Source organism: Triturus cristatus, chromosome 8 (genome assembly GCF_964204655.1).
Source record: "Triturus cristatus chromosome 8, aTriCri1.1, whole genome shotgun sequence".
Classification (NCBI taxonomy): domain Eukaryota; kingdom Metazoa; phylum Chordata; class Amphibia; order Caudata; family Salamandridae; genus Triturus; species Triturus cristatus.
In genome coordinates, this window is record NC_140591.1 from 216,840,891 (window position 1) to 216,862,431 (window position 21,541).

Genomic DNA, 21,541 nt, shown 5'->3' on the forward strand with positions numbered 1-21,541 from the left:
GGGCCCCGAAAGTGAAAGAAAACGAGTGCTTTCAGGCTGCCAAATGGTGCGCGCGCCCGGGGCACATGCACTGTAGTTGGAGGCCTGAAAGCACTCGTTTGCACTTCCAAAACGCGCTTACTATAAGTCTCGCCAGAGCCAGCGCTAAAGCGCTGGTCAGGCGAGACCTAAAAAGGAAAAGTGAGAAGCAAAAGGCAGAGGCAGAAGAAGGAAAAAGGAATAGCCATAAGGGAGAGGCAGAAAAACGAACGGAAAGCAGAAAGAGGGACAGAAATTGCAGCAAAAGAGACAGAAGGCCAGTCAAGCAGCAGAGCGGTGACACTCCTCCACTGGACCACCATTGATGAGGTGGGTGGAGGAGGGCCTCGAACTCCTGACCTCCGGGTCAGGGGCAGCAGCAGCAGATGGGGACAGCAGCAGCAGGTACCAGAGGGCGCGGCGGAAGGACCATTTTCCTACAAATATACCCGACGCATTCTAACGAAAGAATATGATCTCAGCGGGATATATCATACTATACTGACAGAGTAAATTTGCAACTTGAGACATTTTTTCATGACTTTCTTTTAAGACAGATAATAATGACAATTGCCACATGTCAACCAGCTGAAAATTATCTTAAATTATATTCCGCCTTTTTTTGCCCACAGCAAAATTGGGATTACCATAATTGTAAACAACTTGTGATTCCATGCCAATGTATTTACTGTTTATTCAGTAAGCAAACAGATTTGCAGGAAAATCATCTTCCCTGAACCATGAGGACTTGTCAATTCTCTTCTATTTTATTTAAAGAGATGTCGAGTAGCAGCAGGTAACATCTACTGACAGAACGAGCACAGACCACGCTGAGCCATGCATACCGTCTGCAGACAAGCAAAGCAACTACATGTTAGAGCAGCGGCTTAAATGATAATGTTTTTCCACTGCCACCACACATGACACGTTCTATCTAATTCTGAATGTAATTAAACATAGTTGCAATTAGATTTTGATCGTCACCTTCTGCATACATAACTTTCAAATATATTTAGGTCCTTCATTTTTAATTGGATGAAAGAAAAATATTTAAAAAAACACAATGTCCAAAACTATTGAAGTGTTTGCTAAATTTTCTAAGCACAGGTTACAAAAGCACCGATACTAAAGGCCCATTTATTGCAACAGGACAGGCACTGGTCTTGGTCGCGTGTTAAACCATAATTTCCATTCTGGACCCCAAATTAACCAAGGTCCTCACAGATGTATTCGCCATGCTTACAGTTGCCATAGATGGTCATCTAGGTAGTTCAACCCAGCCATCCCTGAAACTCCATCACTAATGCAGCAAAGGAAGTCATCCTCAGTATATCAACTCCAGAGAGCTTGAAGCCCATGGGAGTGTTCTCATGAAGCAACAAACTGACAAAGGAATGATAAACCCAGAAGACCATACCTGAGACCTTCCAAGTGACATGGTGCCACCCTGTGTCATAAAGTATTGGCTCTTTTCACGCGCTCGTCTGGTGAGGAGCCAAAAATCACAGTGTGAAAGGCCGGGTGGACTGGAAACCACTGCACTGCTGAGGTCTCTCAGGGGGTTGCCGCATCCCCCAAACATCGGCAGTAGCCTCAGAACCTTTTGTACATGTTTTAGGGAGGTTAAGAGGGCCTGGTCAAACCATCTCATTATTAAATACAGGGCACATAATACACGGACCGGTACAAGAAGCCTAAGCCATGTCGAGTCCCCTGGGGCCAGCCCCTACTTTGCTGGACTCTGAGTGAGAAGCTGAAAGTTCCATCCCTTCTGCAGGTCCTTGGACCTCCTCCTTCTCTCACTGTCAACATATTTTTACGGTTCATAGATCTGCTTCATCCATACAAGCCTTCAAGGATAAGGAAAGCAAGCATTAATTGCATTTAGTTTGCTTTTATAACGTTGGCTGATTATTTGGAGCCACAAGACATGCTGTATTTCTCACATACATAAAGATTTTTAAGACCAAGCAGGGATATCCTCTTATCTATATGCAGGAAGGATAGCTCCATGGGCGCGTACATTGCTGCAGGCAAAATGCACATATTGTGGCCGCAGTTTTGAAACCCGGCAAGGTAGGCTCAGTCTTACATATTTTTGAAGTTGGTACATTATGAACCATAAAGTACGTAATAAGGGAGCAGCCAGAAAAATAAAATACCACCGGCCACTTTGTACCATGTCTCAAAGGTCACCAAGGGGGAGAGTGAGGCAAGCAAGCCTGGCAGTCATTCAGGACACTGGTTCCCTTGAGGGAATTCTGAAATGTCTTTGCTTTCGTCTTTATCCCCTGTTCTATCTTACTTTCTTTCCTGTAACCCATCCTTTCTTTAGTCTTTCGATTCATCCTACTTGTGTCTGTCTCTTGCCATCCATCCTCCTCGTTTTTTCACACATCCTTCCATCTCTCCATCCGTCGTTTTCCTTTTTTTATTGATCCTTCCTTTTCTTATTCACCCATCATCTTTCTTTCTTTCCACTCATCCTTTTATCTAACCATACATCCTTCTTTGCATCCACCCAAACTTCTCTCTGCACATGCTTCTCGCCATCCAACATCCATCAATGTTTCCATCCATCCTTTTCTCTATTCTTCTCTGTCTCTCTTTATTCAACAATTCTGCATCTGTACATCCATCTCTTCATCCTTCTCTCCCCTGGTGGTTAATGTTAACATTTATTGTTTACAGTACTTAGAAGCGTGTTAGGTAGCACTATATAAACGTTAGTATATTGTCTATTGGTAAGGGGGTACACGCAAGACCGAGTTGCCATGTTGCACTTTTAAGAATGGACACATAGGCATATCCCAAGGGCTATCATCAATCAGGCTTTTCAATAGTCCCATAGAGTCCTTGTCACAGGTAATTACACAACGTCAACTGCAGTTTCATATGTAAGTTTATATGCAGAAGATGTACAGCTCTGTGCTGCAAGGTGAGAATGCCAAATTGTGACACAATACCCAAAACCGCCTGAGACATGTTTACCATGGGGTAAAGGGAAGGTATCTGCATTTGGAGATCCTGGAAGTAGGTACCCCCACAATGAACACTCTACCTTTCCCTCGAGCTCACGATAATGGTGCCACCAGCAAAGGATGCAAAAGCCTGTACAGCCTGTGTTGACTCAGCTCTTTCTTTTTTTCATTCATCAGGTCACATCCATCCCACGAATTACACAGATTTAACTAATGTTGAGAAGGGTATGTCCAACTCGTCCAGAGGAGTCACAGTGTCGGACTTAACCAGATAATAGTACTTTCCTAAATGGATCGAAGGAAAATAATCTATGTTCAGGCAATAAAAAATACAGAAGCTCCCGAGGTAAAGAAATGGCATTTATATTATCTGTATGGCGCACACAACAGAATTGCTTGTTCCTAGATGTCTTGCCCTAAATACAAATCTAATAACAAGTCATAGTGCATCAAAAATGAGACAAGAAAATACTGGAATGTCTAAGAAGTATAGCTGGAGATTAAACGTGAAGGTGTTGACTGCTTTCCTGAAACCTAACAACATGATCTTGGTTTTAATACCCTCAGGCAGGGTTCACTATTCGTGGTCCTTAAACTGCAAGCCTGGGATCTCCTTTCCTCTGCAGTGCAGGTCTGCATCTAGGATCTTCAGCACCAACTGAACGCCAGATCTCAACAAGCGTGAGGCCTGGTGCCACGTTAGTTCTCCTGTCAGTAAACTGGGATACAACCGCTAAGGAATTTGAAACCCATACATGCTAATTTGAATGTAACCCTTTTAGGCACTAGCAGCCAGTGGAGAGGGTCAAGACAAGCTTTAACACTATGGAACTTCCATAATCCCTACTTCCCATGATTTGGACAAATTCTAATAGTCGAAACTGCCCTATTTGTAAACTACCAAATACAGAAGTGGCATAATCGAGATTTGAGCTTTTTAATAAAGGCACAATTAATTTGTGGTGTTTTGTGGCCAAATTAGCAAGCTACTTAATGAGCACAGAACATCGTTTCTGGTGGATACTCGCTCGAACCACAGATTCTTCACATTTAGAATATTCCCAGATGCCAGTCTGGATCTGTAGATCTTTTCCAGCAATGCTCCACATATGCCAGTAGGTGGCACCATACGGCTGAATGGTGACTTCACCCCACTCTGGAAGTAACGTAGGAGAGAATCATTTAAAAGTGGCACTCCTGTGTACTGACACACGTTTCTTAATCCTTTCCGCACCCTCGGGTGGGAGGTTGGGAGCACCTTGAACAATTTGCAGGTGACAATGGGCCATAATCAAATATCCGACCTTATCCGCATAACAACATGGGGAAACAGGAGGGCAGTGAGGAATCTGCAGCTAGGTAAAGTAACCCCCATGTTGCAGAAGGTAAGTAACTTACTATCCTGAGGGGTACTTCTAACCGTAGAGTCCTCAAATTCAGAACAAACACCACTGCGGTACCTTGCAAAGGTGGGGAGTCTAAGGAGTGGACTCAAACTAAGATTCGAAAATCTTTCAGAACTGAGCAGGCAAATGGCTTTCCTGTCAGACCAGCTGTCAAGGCAGCAGTGCTATGTGAATGTGTGCACAGATGCCCACGTCACAGGCTGGCACATATCCAGAACTGACACCACCCCTTGCCAACACCTTTATAGAGGTGGAATGTGCTGAAGGCCTTCTGGGGGTTGTTTCGTAGCCATTGCATAGCCGCGTTTAATGCAAAGTAGTATCCACTTGAATGCAGTCCCTTTGCAATGCCTTGATTCTCTTGCTGCCAGTTAACCTCACAAAAAGCTGATCACCTACTCATGGTCTATCGTATGATCTATTTAGAAACTGGATATTTTCTTCGGGTCAAACCCAAGGAGAATGTCCTCCTCTTTCAAGGGATGTGGAGGAGCCACACTCTTTTCTTTCTTTTTTCTGCCAAATACACATTACAGTCTATTAGACCTTCGGTCATCACATGTACACTCCAGAGGGACAGAAAGACTGCATTGCTACTTTGAGGCAGGGTCATGGCCCAATGCCATGGCGCGTGGCCTTCAAATGTTCCTTTTTGCCTTGTTATCTAGTTGACTTTCTGTCCCTCTAAGCGGGATGAAGCCGATTTGAGGAGTTCCAGTATGGCTCTATTCTGTTGGCCATGTGCAGAGGAGTTAAGTGAGGAGTGGGCATCAGAGGGAAGCCCACGGAGTCCATCTGCTGTCTCAGGTAAGTCCAAGGCCCACTCACTGAAACAGAGTTGCTTCCTCTGGTGCTCCCAAGATGGTGCCACTCACAGGAGCTGGATTGCTCCTGGACTTGCTTGTACTTCGCCAGGTGCTAAATAAACCCGTGCCCTGAGATTATGTCCTCAGGGAGTAACCAGCACTCTTGAGAACTTCCCCAGTTCCAGTCGGAAACTATGGTGCAAGAAGATGAAGGAAGTGTAGCAGCGTTGGGAGCCATACAAGAACCCGGTGGGCATTTCAACGTTCTGCTTCCAGGAGAGGTGACAACCAAGTGCTTTTGTTCAGGGATCAAGGATATAAGAGAGCAGTTACACCCCCTGATATCACAATGCCACTTAAGGAACAAAAACAGAAGATTGGGAAGGTGAATTATTTACACTGAGATTGCCAATTCCAATGGCACAGCAACAATATGATAAAGAGTGCGTGGAAGCGATGTTAGCGTTACATTTTAAAGAATGTGCAACGTTTTACAAACCATATTAAAGTGAAAGTATCCTCAATGAAGGGACTATTGAGTCTCTTGTGAATCACTTATTTAAAACAAAGTAAAATGTTGGACATCTGGACTGCCAGATGTCAGATCAGAAATATACATTTAAATAAGACATGCACAAAGCCAAAGGTCTCAACATCTTGAACATTATGCAGTGGCCACTGGAAAATAAAGTGGAGTATCTTGAAAATGAAATGAGAGCACTGAAGGTGAAAGTCCTGGGATTACTGACCTTCAGAACTGGCGATATACTGAAATCAAAGATATATATATCTATATCTATATATATAGATATATATATATAGATATAGATATATATATATAGATCTATATTTTTATACATATATTTTTTTTCAATCAGTGGTCCTCGAGGGGATAGAGTCAGATCCAATCGGTAGTGAAAAAAGTGTGTTTGCCCACCAGAACACTCCCCCCGTTGGAAGCAACAGCACATGTACCATATATGGGGAACGGAGTGGTTCACAGGAGAGACTAAGAATCATTAAAACAGCCATGAAGAAGAGAGGTATTGTTCTGGATTGGTCTGGAGTCTAAATCTTTCAGAACTAAGATAATGTTTCTTCAGTCCATAGAACAGGGTAAAAATGGTTAAAAAAATATTCATCTTGGTAAGGCAGCTTTCATATTGTTCCTCTCATGATCAAGCCTCCAAGATGATTGCAAGACAAGTATTTCCAGCTGTATTGCTGCTGAGTTATATTTAAACTCTGTTAAGGATTGCAGTTATGGTGAGATGTGGAAGGAACTGAGCGGGCATTGTGGTGTAAACTGTTTAGGGTATACTATTCCTATTCCTGAGCAATGTGTTCCCATGTGTCATAAAGTAGGTTATTAATATGGGCCTGAGAGACCCTTACCAGCTTAATAAACACACCCTGGTTATGTCTCAACCAAGTCTCAGAGAAACTCTACTCAAACCCAGGTAGCTATGGAACAAGCACCAGAGAAAGGCGTGTTAAGTTCAAGCAGTGGTAATGATTTCTAATTTCGGAAAAACAACATAATAACATTCTCAAACCAATTTACAAAAACAGAAACCATTTTAATAAGCTAAGTCTTATAAGGATAGCTCAAAATTTTATTTTTTAAAGCTTTAAGGAAAAAAGAGCCTAGAAAAAGCAAAGCGCCAATCAGTAGCAACATTTGGGGGTTGACTGGGATCTAGGCACATTTTCAGACCAAACTGTGATGGGCAGAATGTTAGAAACATCCAAGCAGGCCATCTCAGTCAATATTTTTATCTTAGGGCTTCCTCTCTGAAATGGAAGTCAAAATATTTTAACATGGCAAAGTCCAAGTCTAAGGCCAGATGGGGTACCTCAAAACTAGATATGTCATCATGGAGCGCTTGCTGAAGCCTGTGGTTTTGACACTGCAAGCTGTGAGCCAAAAGATGCTATACCTTGTAGACTCAGTTACTTTCTTGGTTCTCAAAATCTTCTGACTGGGCAAGGCTGAAAGCTGTAGCTGGGCAAGTCTGGTGTTAACCAGATATCTTTACTAAGATCTATTTTCACTTGAGTGTAAAGCTCCAAACATGGTTTCCTTTTCCACCTTGGGTGCAACCTCCCTGGGAAAGGCCCAGCACCTTATCTCAGTCCCAATTATGTGGAAAACATTTTAAGTCCCACTTTTCTTCAGCATCTGAAAAAATTACTTCCAGTCACTCCTAGAGTCTCCAGGTCGTCAGGGTAGATTTCTAGGAACTAGGTCTCTGTCCAACCAGGGCTCCTAGAGGGGGCATTTCTCTGTGATCAGCTGGGCACTGTTGGAGCCAGGAGTTCTTCTGGTTTATATGCCTCTAAAACAGCCACACAGGAGACCAGTCACCTGACCTTTGGAGAGCAGTGCCAGTCCCTGAGTGCCAGCAGGAGTCGGAAGTCCTTAACGAAGTCCTTTTCTTCCAGAAGTAGTCTTCTTTCTTTTAGAAGAGCCTTCTTCTTTAGGTGTGATCTTTCCAGGTCCTGGAATTTTTTGAGGAGGTTATTGTGGTGAAGTCCCAGTCTTACAGAGTGCACCCGCCAGTGACTGTAGAAGTTACCCTACCTAATGCGGTCTACTTTCTTGCGCTGTGCTGGAGCCAAATGGTTTATTAGGGCTCTGGGAATGAATGGATGGATACAGATCCTGTCAACCCCATTTATGATCAGCAGATCAAAATAAGAAATGTTAAATGTGTTCTTTGTTCTGACACCTGTCCTGTTCGCCTCCCAGATAGCGAATTCCTGGTAAGTGGCCAGCTTTTGACGACACCCCTTCCATATTGGGCCCATAGGTCACATTGTTCTCTGAACCACAAAGGTGTTCGCACCAGCCCGTAATGTGTATTGACCTGCGGGGGTGTGATAAGTAGCAGAATCGGTATACACCAGTTCTGGCTTTGACATCCCAAAGTACATTTTTATACAGTTACTCAAAAATCTGATTTCAACATTATGAGTAGGTTTTTAAAACTAAGTGGAAAATAACTTTGAATTATTTTTCCATCATTTTCTGTAAGAAGATGTAAAATGAATATTTCAATCACATGGAGTCTATCTTATGGAATATGTAGCTGAACCTACACCTTGTAAGCAGCTTTCAGGTCGTTGCAAGAGCACACTTTTTCCAATATAAAGTGTGCCTTTTTTTTTTTATATATTAGGCACTCTGCCTTGTTGGCCATACTAATATATAAATATATAAAAGTACGTTTCCTTACAAGGTAAAGGCACTTTTCCTTGCCATGTATTACAGCACTGCGTTTAAGCCGCAGTCCAATCAGAGTGTAGTGAAGCTCCTGGCAGCCATATATTTTAGTCATATATGAGGCTGGTGTAAGTACAAACTGCAGTCCACACAGGGTGCTCATTCGTACTACTGCACTTATTTAATATTTAATCTTGAATCATTGGCTCACTCTTTTGCATTTTCAAGCTATGATAAACTAGGCTGTTGGATGGGGGGAATGAAACCCTAATCAACCCTAATAAAGCAACAGCCACAAGCCACTGCCACCAAGCAACAGCCACAATCCTTGTCAGAGTGAGCCACAAAAAAAAACCGAAATCAACCTAAATTCAACTCTCTGGTAGCCTGCCGCATAAACAGTCAGGCTTAACTTAGAACCAATGTGTAAAGTGTTCAGGCAGCAAACGACCAGCAATAAGGTAAAAACACAAAACAATAAATATTCAGCAGAACCGGAGATATAAAATTTCAAAGATTTAAGTTAAATATAGTACCTAAAAAGACAAAGCGCTACTCACAGTTATTTGGTCGTGCGAGAACAGGTGAAAGTCAAAAGTTCAGGTGACCGCGATGGAGCGCGAGCCAAATACAGGGACCAGGTTAGTCCTAAAAAAGTTACCTTCCAAAGTCTAGCACGAAGAGTTCCTTTCGAGGTGGATGAGGCCGCAAGGAGCTGGGAGAGCATTGCGGATGGTGGTCAATGTAGCGCAAAGAGCAAGCTGAGCATTGCGGACCGTTGTCGCTGCTGGACAAAAATCCAGTTGACCGTCGCAGATGGTCGTTGTTGGAGATTCTCGTAGGTGGTTACCGCGGGCTGTTGATGTTGTAACACATAGTGCAGATCTCGGATTAACAGTTGTTGCTGGCAGTAGCTGTAGCATGAAGAGTTGGGTTCGCTGGAGCTTTATATTGCCAGGGGGCGCAGTTGGCAAGATATTGGTACAAACTGTTGTGGTCGGGAAGAGGCCACCTGATGCCCCACTAAGGATCCAGGACCTGGGAGGCACCTCAAGGGGATGAGGAACTCACTCCAGCAGAGACCAGCAAGGCTCAGGCAGATCCAGGCCGGTCCAGTTGCAGCAGGTCAGCTGGGCATTTCCAGAGACTGCTTTGTAGCTTGTTGTGTCCCTGTTGCGCAGAACAGGAGGCCAGTCAGCTGACCCTTGGAGTCACTTCAGCCTAAGATGTATTCGTTCTTAGTAAGCAGGGTGGGCCTCAAGCAACAGGACCTCCTTCTTCTGTAGTATCAACACGTCCAGGAGTATAGTGAAGAGTGGGTCTGAGGGTATCATTTTTATACCTGGTGTCCACTTTAAAGTTGGAGAAGCTTCTGGAGTTTGCTCCCTACAGTGGTGTTTGGGATTTTCTGCCTCCCTGCCCTGGTCCCAGTCTGTCTGGGGGCACAGTAGGCTAGTGTGAAATCCTTTGTGTGTGAGCTGGATCAGTGCCTTTGAAGTGCAAGTATGGTAGGTGACAGCTCCGCTATCCAACCATCCTACCAGAGGGGGCCCATCCTGCAAACAACCAGACCCTCCTTCCTGATATTGTCTGGGAGGAATACACAAAGGCAACCTGCCAACTACACCTAGTCATGTGATTGATTAAACAGGCTGAAGGCACCAAAGGGTTAGGAGACGAAAATGCCAACTTTCTAAAAGTTACACAAAACAGAAAATATTGGCTGTGATTACTCAAACTTATCCTTTAATAACTAGGTCAAGTAACTAGATTACCTTGGCCCGTATTTATTTCACAGTTGGCTCAACAGTGTTTTCAAAATGCATATTATCAGCTTTCATTTTGTCATGAAAAAGAATACTTCTCGACTTTTTCAATGATCACATACTTTTTCAAAAAGAAAATATAATATTCTCCACAGGGCAGACCAGTTCAATCAGGATACCAGACGTAACTCAAAATAAACATGTCAAATAAATGTGAATGTGAGCATAAAGAAACTAAACAACCACCTAATTTGTGTCTCAATGTACAGTAAACATTATAAATGGGAACTTGGATAACGTGAACAGAACCATTCAAAACGATTCGAAGCCAGAGGTAGCTATCACAGATATTTAGGAATGTTGTGACTCTCTTGGAAAAGAGCTTGGGGGTTTCAAAGTAATTTGGCAAAAGCGGAGTTTTCGTTTAAATTATTTGTCCACTGTCCAAGATAGTACATTTTGGAAGGATCCCCAAAGTTATATCGTCAACGATATAACTTTTGGAAGGATCCCCACTGACACAATTATTATTATTATCTAACACAATTGTGAATATAAAAATATCTAGAAACATACTATCATAGATACACTCCTGGCCTGAAATACCATGGAGAGTCAACATATTAGCTGCATCTGTCATACAAATAGAGTGCCTATTAAACATAGGGTTTTCCTCATTGCTGTGACTCATGGGGAGATGCATTAAAATGTTTTACAATCTCTGCAATCAGCCTGCATACATGACAGCTAGATTTTAAAGCAATCAAGTTCTATACCGCTATTACCTTTTTGTCCACATAGTGAAAACAATATTGTAAATCTGCTGAATTTGTGAGGCACAGTTACAAGTACAACTGGGGGAGAGGCTATGGAAAATGGGTGAAAAATTAACCCTAATCATCTGCAAAGAACAATAATCAGAAATAAAACTATCAAATGTATTGTATGGCTTCAATGTTTGTTTTATACTCCTTAGCGGGTGTAGACACTTGAGCCCAGTGTACTCATAGTCCAGATCAGTAATATTAATTGCTTCACCTATGGGGATCACAATAATTATATGGAAATTTGAGTTACTGTGTCCAGCAACTGGTGCTCTCCTAAATTTTTGTTGCCTCCACAACATTTCCAAATTGATTTTAATTACATTAAAGGTTTCAGGGGCACCCTAATTTCAAACTTCAAAATGCAGTTTATTATTTGATAACAAATAGAAGTTCTCAGAAACTGGGTTGTCCAGCTGACACCCTGATGGGTGGAGACACCCATCCTCTTCATCTTATCATCAGCATTCGAGGACCCTGAGGAACACCACAGTTTACTTCAGAAGACTCGGAGCTTTCATTTTCAGTCGTTACCTGTAGTAGTTTTCTATTATTCAGGAAGGAAACACACCAACCTAAAACCTTGCCACAAAGTGCTGGACAAAAAAGGATGAGAAAGCTACACCGCACAATACAGCATGCAGAGAACAATCTTCATGATTCTGAGGATTGAGGCTTTGTTGCTGCATCTTGGGTGGCAGTCTGATTTGAGTAGAATAGTCGATTTTATTCTTCGGTGTGGTTAGCCACTTGAAAAGGAAGGTTGGTGGTAGAGAGGATGTTGAAGATTATTTCAGGGTCCAGAAAAAGAATGCTTGAATAGAGGATTTACTTGACTTGTTTTGATGGATTATGACCCAACACGGGACAAACTAATATGCATGTCTGCAAAAATGTTATATCCTCCAGCACACTCACCACAAACAATCCAAAACACAAACCACTGCTCCACACAAAGTAAAACACACATGGTTAAGGCATTTAGACACTAGTGCACCCACTCACCGAATCCAACGCATGCTGAATGATTACAGTACCATACACATACCCATACGGAATCCAGGCTGATCAGCATGAACCCCACACATAGGAATCCTTATGTAAACCTTGTAGCCTACAATGTACATGATATTTACATTACAAGGTATTTAAAAGTGGGCCAAGTAGAAAATTAATGTTAGCATGTCCCTACAGTGACAAGGCCCTAAAAAATATTTTCACTGTGGCAGATCTGTCCTTTGTAGAAAAACAGCATAATTAGCCTAAGCTTCTGCCAGCTCTCATCTTGTGCACAGCCTTAAATAGGTGTGACCGAGGTGTGAAATGCCTCCCAGGACAGTGCCTAATTTATAAACAATTAAGTGCCAGGGCCTAACTCAGAAGACCACTGCGGCTTGCCCCACCCATTACCGCTGCCAGGACTGCCAATGACTGTACCAACACAACTACTAACCATCACACTCCTGTAAGTGTAACAATTCACACTATTCCAGGCACCCAATACTATAAGGATGGCTTAAGCAGTGGGTAGGAATCCTTTTTAATGTATATTGAATTAATAAACAACTGTTGTAGTGTTCATTTCCAAATTAGACAGACAGCGCCACCGGGTGGCAGACTGTCTTAAGTGCTGATGTTGACAATAAAGTGCAGGTGCCTAGCACCGGAAACCACCAGCTCAAATTAAGCACTGATTGTGATAGTCATTGAAGAAATGAGGGCCATGAAGTAGCTGTTTGCTTTGTGTTGAACAATTTGTTGTAGCTTCTCACTGGAAAAGGTAAGAATTCTAATTAGGTGTTGGTGAATATTGACAGAAAAATGACTTGCTCCTCTAAGCTTTATGCGATAGTGATATTAAACTGATACTAGTTATTTTGTTGGTTGAAAGATTTAAGAGTTTAGGAACTGAGAAAATATTTCTGAGGAGATCTGCAGGGGTGGCTATCAGGTAGTTTGGAATGGTTTAATTGGTTTTAAAGATTTTATGGTGGATTTTGTAACATTCTAAATCTGAGGTTGGAGGCATGTATATTAGGCAGAAAATACTTATTCTTCAGGTACAAAATTGGTGGAGATTTGCGAGGAAACTACAACTGTTGAACCTTGTAAAGAGCTCTTCTTTCTTGGTTAAGTTGCGTAGAAGAACTAGACTGGTAGACTGTCTTTTCAGCACTGCAGCAGACGGCCTGCAAATGCACTTGGTATATTGTATCTTGAAGTAGTCCTCAACGAGGGAGTACAGCAGAGATAACTGTCCCCTCTTTATCCTCCTAGAATGTGAAGATGATCTCTTTCCCACAGCAGATAACACTTGCAACAGTGCTTAATTTGTACAACAATTAGTGCCAGTGACAAAGTTCTACTCAGAAGCCTGCAGCTGGCGCTATTCAGAACCTAAAATGGCGCCATGGGCGCAGAGAAATTTGGCTCACTTGCTGAATCTGGTGAATAAAACGAGGCAGCAGGGGGGCCCTTTTATATTCACTGGTCATTCCCCGGCTGAGCAGAAAATGGCCTCTGAGCAAATATCTCTGGACCTTCCCCTACTCTCCTAAATCACATTAAAACCACTTTAAACTGGCACATCTGACAAGAGCAATGAGTACACAGGTGAGACAGACAAATCTGGGGAAGGGTGAGAGGGGTGCTACTGTTTGCATGGCCGTAATGCACAAGACTCTGTGCACCTCTCTGAAGATTTGCGCTGTGGGCCTGGACCCAGCTCGCCCATGTCGAGAGCCAGCGCTGGTGCTATTACATGTTGGCACACCAAATATGAAGGCTGTGTACCTTTGAATTTGTCTCATTCCTTTTTAATCCACTACCAGACACACCCTGCCACTTTATCTTACTCCTGCAGATTCCTGCTTTCTCCATTTGTGCCTTTATTCCGTCTTTCTCTTTCTCCTTCTCTTTCTTTCTCCTTTGTGTGTTAATCCCTCTCTTGCTCTCGGCAAATGTCAGATAAAAAACATAAGCCTGAGTCCCTAAAAATAAGTGTCAATGGACCTCACTGGAAAGCACCATCTCAAATTAAGCACTGACATGCATCAATATTTTGTTGGTTTATATTTACAAGTGTTTCCATGGTGAAGAAAAACCTGCAAAATATTTTACATAAACCACAAAATTCTGAGTTATGTCTACATTTAAAAGGAAACTTGCAGCAGGAAAGCAGACATTACTACTTTGGTAAGCGGCACACTACAGTAAACTTACACTCCAACAGGTGTTGGCGTAGTCCTGGAAACAATAACGGAACATATGCTCTATGACCATCAGATTGAACAGCCCTTCAAAGTTGTTTGCTGTGCTACCCTTCACCAAACCATCCATTGCTTTGTAACAATCCTCCACAAACTCTCCCCAAGACTGGTGAGACAGTTTCATACTGCCCCTGAACCTCAACTTATACTGTTCAGGGGTGATGCCCTCCTCCTCAAAGCAAGGTACCACACTCTTGGTTCTGTGAGTGGAAGTTTCTACACTAGACACAATATTGCTACCCCCACTGTACTCCACCTTCAGTGCTGGTGTATCCAGAACACTTAAACTATGTTATTGGGATAACCTTTTCTCAAGAACTAGTTTCTCTCTGGTGAAGGCCCTCTCAGCCTCCGCCATCCTCTTCTGAACTAAGGCTCTTTCAACCTCAGCCTTTCCCTCCTCCAAAGCCAGCTCGCTAGCTCCTTGGCATGCTTTGAGACTTTCCAGTGGAAGCTGTTACTCCCATTCCTCCTGCCTGTTCGCCAGCTCTTCTGGGGACAGACCTGTGGAATAGCCACTGATCCTGGCACTAGACCCAGCAAGGGACTCCCTGTCCATGGGGTTCTCTCTATCTAATGGTGTCCCTGCCCAGGCATTTTTATCCCTCCTACTCAGTCTCTTCAGGGTCATTGCCCTCCTGGGGTGTGGACTGGGAACCCTTCCACTCTGAGTCCTCACTAATCTTGGGGTCCACCTCAGGGTCTACCTCAGAACCACCATCCCCCTGGTTCTCTGTTGACACTTTTTCACAGACTCTTTCAAAATGGAATAAGGTTTGCTAAACCTTTCCTCTTACAGGTAGTCTCCTCTCCCTGCAGAAAACATTTACCTCCTCCTCAGTGTACCCCAAGAGGTCGTCTTCATCGAAGACTAACCCCATTCTGGCAAGGTACACACACACACGAGTGCAGCAGTAAGATTACCAGGTGCAGGAAAACAAAACAGGAGTAAACAATAAAAATGACCAATGAGAGAATATCAGGAGAAAAACATGTAATGGTCTAAGTGCAAAGTTTGTAGTGCCACAATGAGTCACTGTGGAACTGCGCAAACACAAGGCCTATCCTCACTGCTGGTAACCAACAGGAAGGGACTCACAAGGGGGTTCCCTCTGGGCGGCAACTTGCGAGCAATTATGCTACTCCCTTCAAGGGAACAAAATAGAAAGCACTCCAAGCATACTGTCGATCAGGCCATGACCTTAGAACTTCCTGCAGTGCTGCAAGCAGTGCAGTGAGGCTAACACACCCTCTACTCTCTATGTACCGTAAGAGGCGCTTTACACAAGCTGAGTTTCCATGGTAAGAATTGCTGGATTCAGGGCCCTATAGCAGGGCTAGGCACCAGTGAACTCTTTTAAGCCCCTGAGAGTCCAACAGAACAGGGTAGGCGCCAGCCAGCAAGCCTCTGGAGAACACTGGGGTCACCAAAAGCAGGTTGCAGGCAGGCAGACCAGCACAAGGGTCCTTGCAGCAAAGTGCAGTTCTTCTCTTAGCCCAGCAGGCAGCAGGCCAGCACTACAAATCAGTTAAATCCAATGGTGGTTCCTACTGGCTGTCCTCTGGGAAGGTGCAGCATGTAGAGCCAACAGCGTCTGGTTACAAGTCCCATGCAGTGTCCAAATTCATGGGGTCAGAGCCCCTGCACTCATACTCAAACTGTCTTTGATGTGGAGGGATCTTCAAAAAATGTTTAGCAGTGCACAACACACCCATTCAATCCCAGCTCTGGCTCCAGACATTGGTAGGGGGTAAACAATCCCTTGGTGTGAGAGCAAGATACAACATATACAAATGTAAGTGTCAATGCTCCTCACTCTCTCAGCCCAGGAATATGCAGATGAATGTGGATGCAACCCTGTTACACTCAACCCTTCCTGTGTAATGGCTGTCTGGAAAGTATGCTCAAGACCAGCTGTCACTCCACCATTGACATGGATCGGAGCCAGGCTGCAAACCACAAAGATTCAAAAGCACATAGAAATGCCCACTTTCTAAAAGTGTCATTTCTGAAATAAGAATTAAAAATCCACCTTCACCAATAAGCAGGATGTATCACCACTATTCCAAACATGGCAATGCTACTCTTTTCAGATCAGAAATTACAACTGATTAACATATCAGGGAAATCCCAATGCAAACCTATGAGAGAAGCAGTGAGAAACCTAATAGGCTGTTTGTCACTACCAGATCATGCTACACAATGAAGGCACATGTCCTACCTTTTACCTACACAGCACTCTGCCCATAGGGCTAGCTAGGGCTTTCCTTAGGGGTGACCTCTATGTAGTAAAACGGGAGTTCCATACTTGGCAAGTAACTTTATATGCCAAGTCACTGTGGCAATAAACTGCGCTTGCAGGCCCTGCAGTGGCAGAGGCGTGAGACAGATTTTAAAGGCTACTTCTATGGGTGGTGCAAGCAGTGCTGCAGCCCACTAGTAGCATTGCATTTACAGGCCCTGGGTATATGGGACACAACTGTACAAGGGACTTACAGGTAAATTAAATATGCGAAATAGGTGTAAGCCAATCATGCCAAGTTTAAAGGAAAGAGCAGCTGCACTTTAGCACTGAATAGCAGTGGTAAAGCCAACAATACAGGTCAGAAGAAATACAGGAGGAAGGCAAAAGGTGTGAAGATAACCCTGAATAAAGGGCCAGGTCCAACAAATTCATTCCATTCATACATTTTCTAATTGTGAAGCAGGGATGCACATTTTAAAACCCATAAGGCATACCTACAGGTGAGAAAAAATTTATAATTCTGGTTTAGAAAAGATTAGGTCCCTGTCTGCTCATAAACTTTCATCACTGAATATCAACACAATGTGCAAAAACAAGCACTTTGAAACAAATATCAAAGAATTGGCAGCATTAAGGGCCAGATCGAAGACTTTTTGCGTTCGCAAAAGGTCTGATTCCCAGAATCGGACTGTTTGCGACTGCAAGAAGATTTTTAGTCATGTATAAAACCCGAAATGTGTTTCAATAACATGTTACCAAATCGAAATATAGGTTTGTGACTAAATACAGATTTTGTATTTGAAAGTAGCATGCTTAGGGCATTCCTTCCAAATACCGAATCGCATTGAATCTGGTTGCAGAATATTAATACTTTACCAACTGCAAACATGTAGTGGGAACTCATTCAAAAACACGAAGAGTCCACAAGGGACCCCTTTCCCTTTGTGAATGTTGACAAAAACATATTAATAAAGTAGGCAGTGGTGCTCTGGACCTCTGCCACCTCAGCAGACCTGTGATGGCTGCTATTCATAGTAGGGTGCAAAATGCGACCTACCTCAATAATATTCATGAGGATAGGTTAAACAGCGACCCACTAGGAATCCTTATTTTGCAAACTGACCTATTAGCACATAGGTTGGGTCACAAAATAACACACTAGTCGCGAAATTACTGGTTGAAAATTGCAACCAGTATTTTGGGGCCACGTACATCTGCCCATAATCTTTAACGCTGAGGTAGGTAGGCACAGTCATCAGGTTTGTTTGTGCAGCCTGCAATCTGTGTTATTTGGAGATTACGTTCTCATTGGAGTCAATCACTGGGCAGAGAGAAAGAATAAAAAGCCCCGGCTGCAGCAGAAGCTTTGCCTTGCGCCCAGTTCCAGAAAGAGTCAACCTTCCACCCCCAGACCATCCCTGCTGAGTAAAGAAGTTCACTTCATGACCTTCCATTGGCTCCCGCACAGCAGATTATACAAAGGTGCGCTGAACTGGTGGTGCAGGTGTTCTAAGCCCACTCCGGTTGAACCTCATCTGCGTCGCAAGATGCTGCCTTCCCCGCATAGCGGCTGCAGTTCGAAAGTAGATAAACTCCTATTTAATCAAAAATATTTAAAACTAATTAACTTCAAATCATCAGTGTTAAGAAGGTCACAAAGCTCTGCTAAGAGATTATAAATCCCAATCAGAGCAGCTTCCGTTTTCGCCAGGATTTTGACAATACTATAGGGAAGCCTGTGTTGGGGAATACATTCCCGGACATAATTGTTTGCGTCACGCAAAGAATTACAGGTTTGTATTAACATGCATTGCAGCTAATCCCTCAGAATTCTCTGGGGTACCAGAAATATTGCTTGGTTTGATTTCGAGATTGCCTAAATGAATGCGTTTGATGTGCTGAATAACAAAACGCATTGAATCTTCTTTTGGGAGGACATTAAAAATGGCTACATCTTATATTCCACTCCACGCCTGGCGGACCCCATAACAACAAACTTAACTTGAATAGAAATGCAACCCTTTTTCTGCTAGGGATTTATTTATTGCATTGAGCATGTGCTCTATTGCTACCAGGGCCAGTTTAAGCGCTGGTGGTGCCCTGTGCGACAATGTTTGTTGGCGCCCCCCAATGACCACCTTTGTCAGGGATTCCCTCACTACCACTCTTCAACAGTGCCCCTAAACTCTCCATAACTACTCTCTCACACATGCATTAAATTAGTTTTATAGCGCCACTCATACCAGTTTAGTGTGTCAGACCGTTTTACATCACAAATATTACACTGAGACAATCAATACAGTGGCGTAGCTAGCCCTTTGGCTGCCCGTGGCGGTCACTGCATTTGCTACACCGCGGCGGCTGATTGAAGAGTGGGGAGGATTGCCGCACCGAGATGACAGGTAAGAGTGGGGGGAGGCTGCTGCCACCAAAACTCGTGCCGCCAGGGGTGAACCACCCCCCACCTCCTCCCCTTGCTACACCACTGAATCAATTATACGTGTGTAAATCAGTGAATGGGAAACATTGCATAAGACAGAGGACTTCAAAGGAGTCATCCATACTCATAGGCAGTATAATTTAAGAGTGCATGGTCTGGAGAAGTAGAAACTTCGAATATAAAACTTAACACCATGGTTGGGGGTTCTCTTTAATAATAAGAATTGATTTCTGCCCAAATGAACCCATTTTGCAACATTAGGATAATGAAAGACCAGGGTAATATCATAACGCTGCAATCTGTACCTTGTAGTTTGCATGCAGCTTTTTGATGACAGTTAATAGCTCCCTCTTCTACATTAGGATTTGAACTTACAAACTGCAAGTAACAATAGGATCTCTTTGACAAAAAGTAGTAACCTACTGACTTATTTACATTATAGGCTCGTTGTGATGTGCATGGTACATGTTTTTTGCAGCAGGCAACGTAACACTGCGCTACCTTACAATGAATCAAAACTTCCACTTAACAAAGCTTCAATGTCTCTAGCTCCAGAAAGAGTATTAATCACTGGAGTTACCTTGACATGTTTATTATTGCATGAAAATAGCTGAAAGAAAAGAATTCAGCAGCAGGTGCTTTTAAAACCATAATATATGTTGCACCGCCACAGAGCCGGCCCTGCCTAAAAGTTACATGTTTTAATTTAGACATACTGATATTCAAAGTAGAGAGCGGAGCTCGGCTCTATGTATCAAATCTTTAACTGCAGCGTATGGGTGGGCATAAAAGCGTGACTCCTGATCTGTTTAACACCGTTTTCTCTCTTTTATTTCAACGAAGTTTAACATCGTGGAAAAGAAAGAGAGACAACAGTGTTCGACAGTGCAGGCTGTTGGGCAATGCAACTGGTGCCGATTTCAGAGCACGAATGGCGCCCCCTGACCTTGGCACCCGGTGCGGTGGCACCGCTCGCACCGCCCAAAAGCCAGCACTGGTTGCTACGTTTGCAAACAAGAACAAATAAACCACAATTAATATAATATTCATTTAATGTTCTTGGATACAATGTGCATCTTGTTTTCCACATAAGAGGGCGATCATGAGTGTCATCTTATGGTGTATTTTAAGAAACATTGGTCAAAATGTTGTTAGTGTAGCTCAAAGAATTCTGACCCATTTAACCACATTTACATCTTTATTTGCGAAACATTTTCATTGGTGTTTTCTGTTTAGTCCCAATTCTGTACAAGATCCTCTGTAACCTTTTGCATTCTAGTCATATGTTTTGGGTTCCTTTTTGAGTGCAATGCTTTTTTATTTATTGATGTTGTTATCTAGGGATGCTTTCTGAAGGAGAGTCATCATTGTACACAGTCCTTTCATTCAACAATGAGATCCAATATTTCAACCAGTTAATCGATTGCGGCAAATGCCTGTTGTTATCCCACCCCGCTATCATTAAGTCTTATTTTTCCTGAGGATTCCAGGTGTACTTCTCAAAGATAAGAGCGAAGCGGGGGAGAGAGGAAACAGAACAAGCCAGAGACGAGGAGCGGTCTTATTCTAGGGGGGGAGACTCATCAGCAGGGCAGGATGAGGCTAACACAGCAAGAAAGCCAGGAGGACGTGAGCGTGTCCTGCTTCACAGCGATCTGGTTTGATCGGTATTCGTTGAAAGTGCTCTTTCTGCCTAGTTTTCGAAATAAGGGAATAATGGGTCTAATCTAATGGCACTTTTTCGGGGTGAAGAACACTGGTAACAACAAATATATATTCCCGCCTTTATTTCCACACATTTTAACAAATTAGGGAGTTGTACCCTAAAATAGCAGCTGAGGAACATGAAAAAGTGTGCAAAAACGATTAGATGTGTGCATAATGCCACAGGGCCCACACTTTGTCAGGTCCCTGCGCCTGTGCTGTAAAATCTATTTATAAAGAAAGGTCTTTGTTAGGAATTCAGATGTGTTTATTTATGGCAGCTAACATAGCTAAAATTACTAGATGGTGCCACATACTAGAGCTGCCATATTTTCGCTTTTCGTGAGGACATCCGTGTAACCTAGAGACAGGCGCTTGTCGTATGTGGGTCCTGAGGGGCTCTGCCTCATGTTTTTGACCTGGGGCCTGAAAATGCTTCTGATATGGCTGGACCCACAAGCTTCCGGTGCCTCATTTCTTAAAGAGGTGGACCTTTTCTGCTCTTCAAAGTTTGACATTGCAGGACACCTTCTGGTGCACCAAAAACGTTTAATTTGAAAGCTAGCCGTTGAAATGCGTAATTTGTTTTTGCAGGGCATGTTGCCAGTCAAATGTGAACAATATAGTTGTGTTGTTGTAATACAACAGCAATAAAGGCACAGTTACATACAAAAATAAAACAACTGAACTATCTACCCACGAGGAAGAATGCTCTCACACTAGTCACCTCAACTCTACAGGCCTCCAATGTTCCGCAGCCACGGCAGAGGCACATAATTGGCAAAATGATCACTGATGCGCCTCCAGGTCGCCAATGCAGTAAAACAGATTTAAAGTTCTGGGACATGAAAGATC

At 43.2% G+C, this 21,541-nt stretch overlaps 1 protein-coding gene across 4 annotated transcripts in view; it reads right to left on the bottom strand.

Moving 5' to 3' along the window:
* Positions 1 to 21,541, bottom strand: part of SLC36A4 (solute carrier family 36 member 4) — a 1,249,299-nt gene that overhangs the window by 404,161 nt on the left and 823,597 nt on the right. The window lies entirely within an intron of this gene.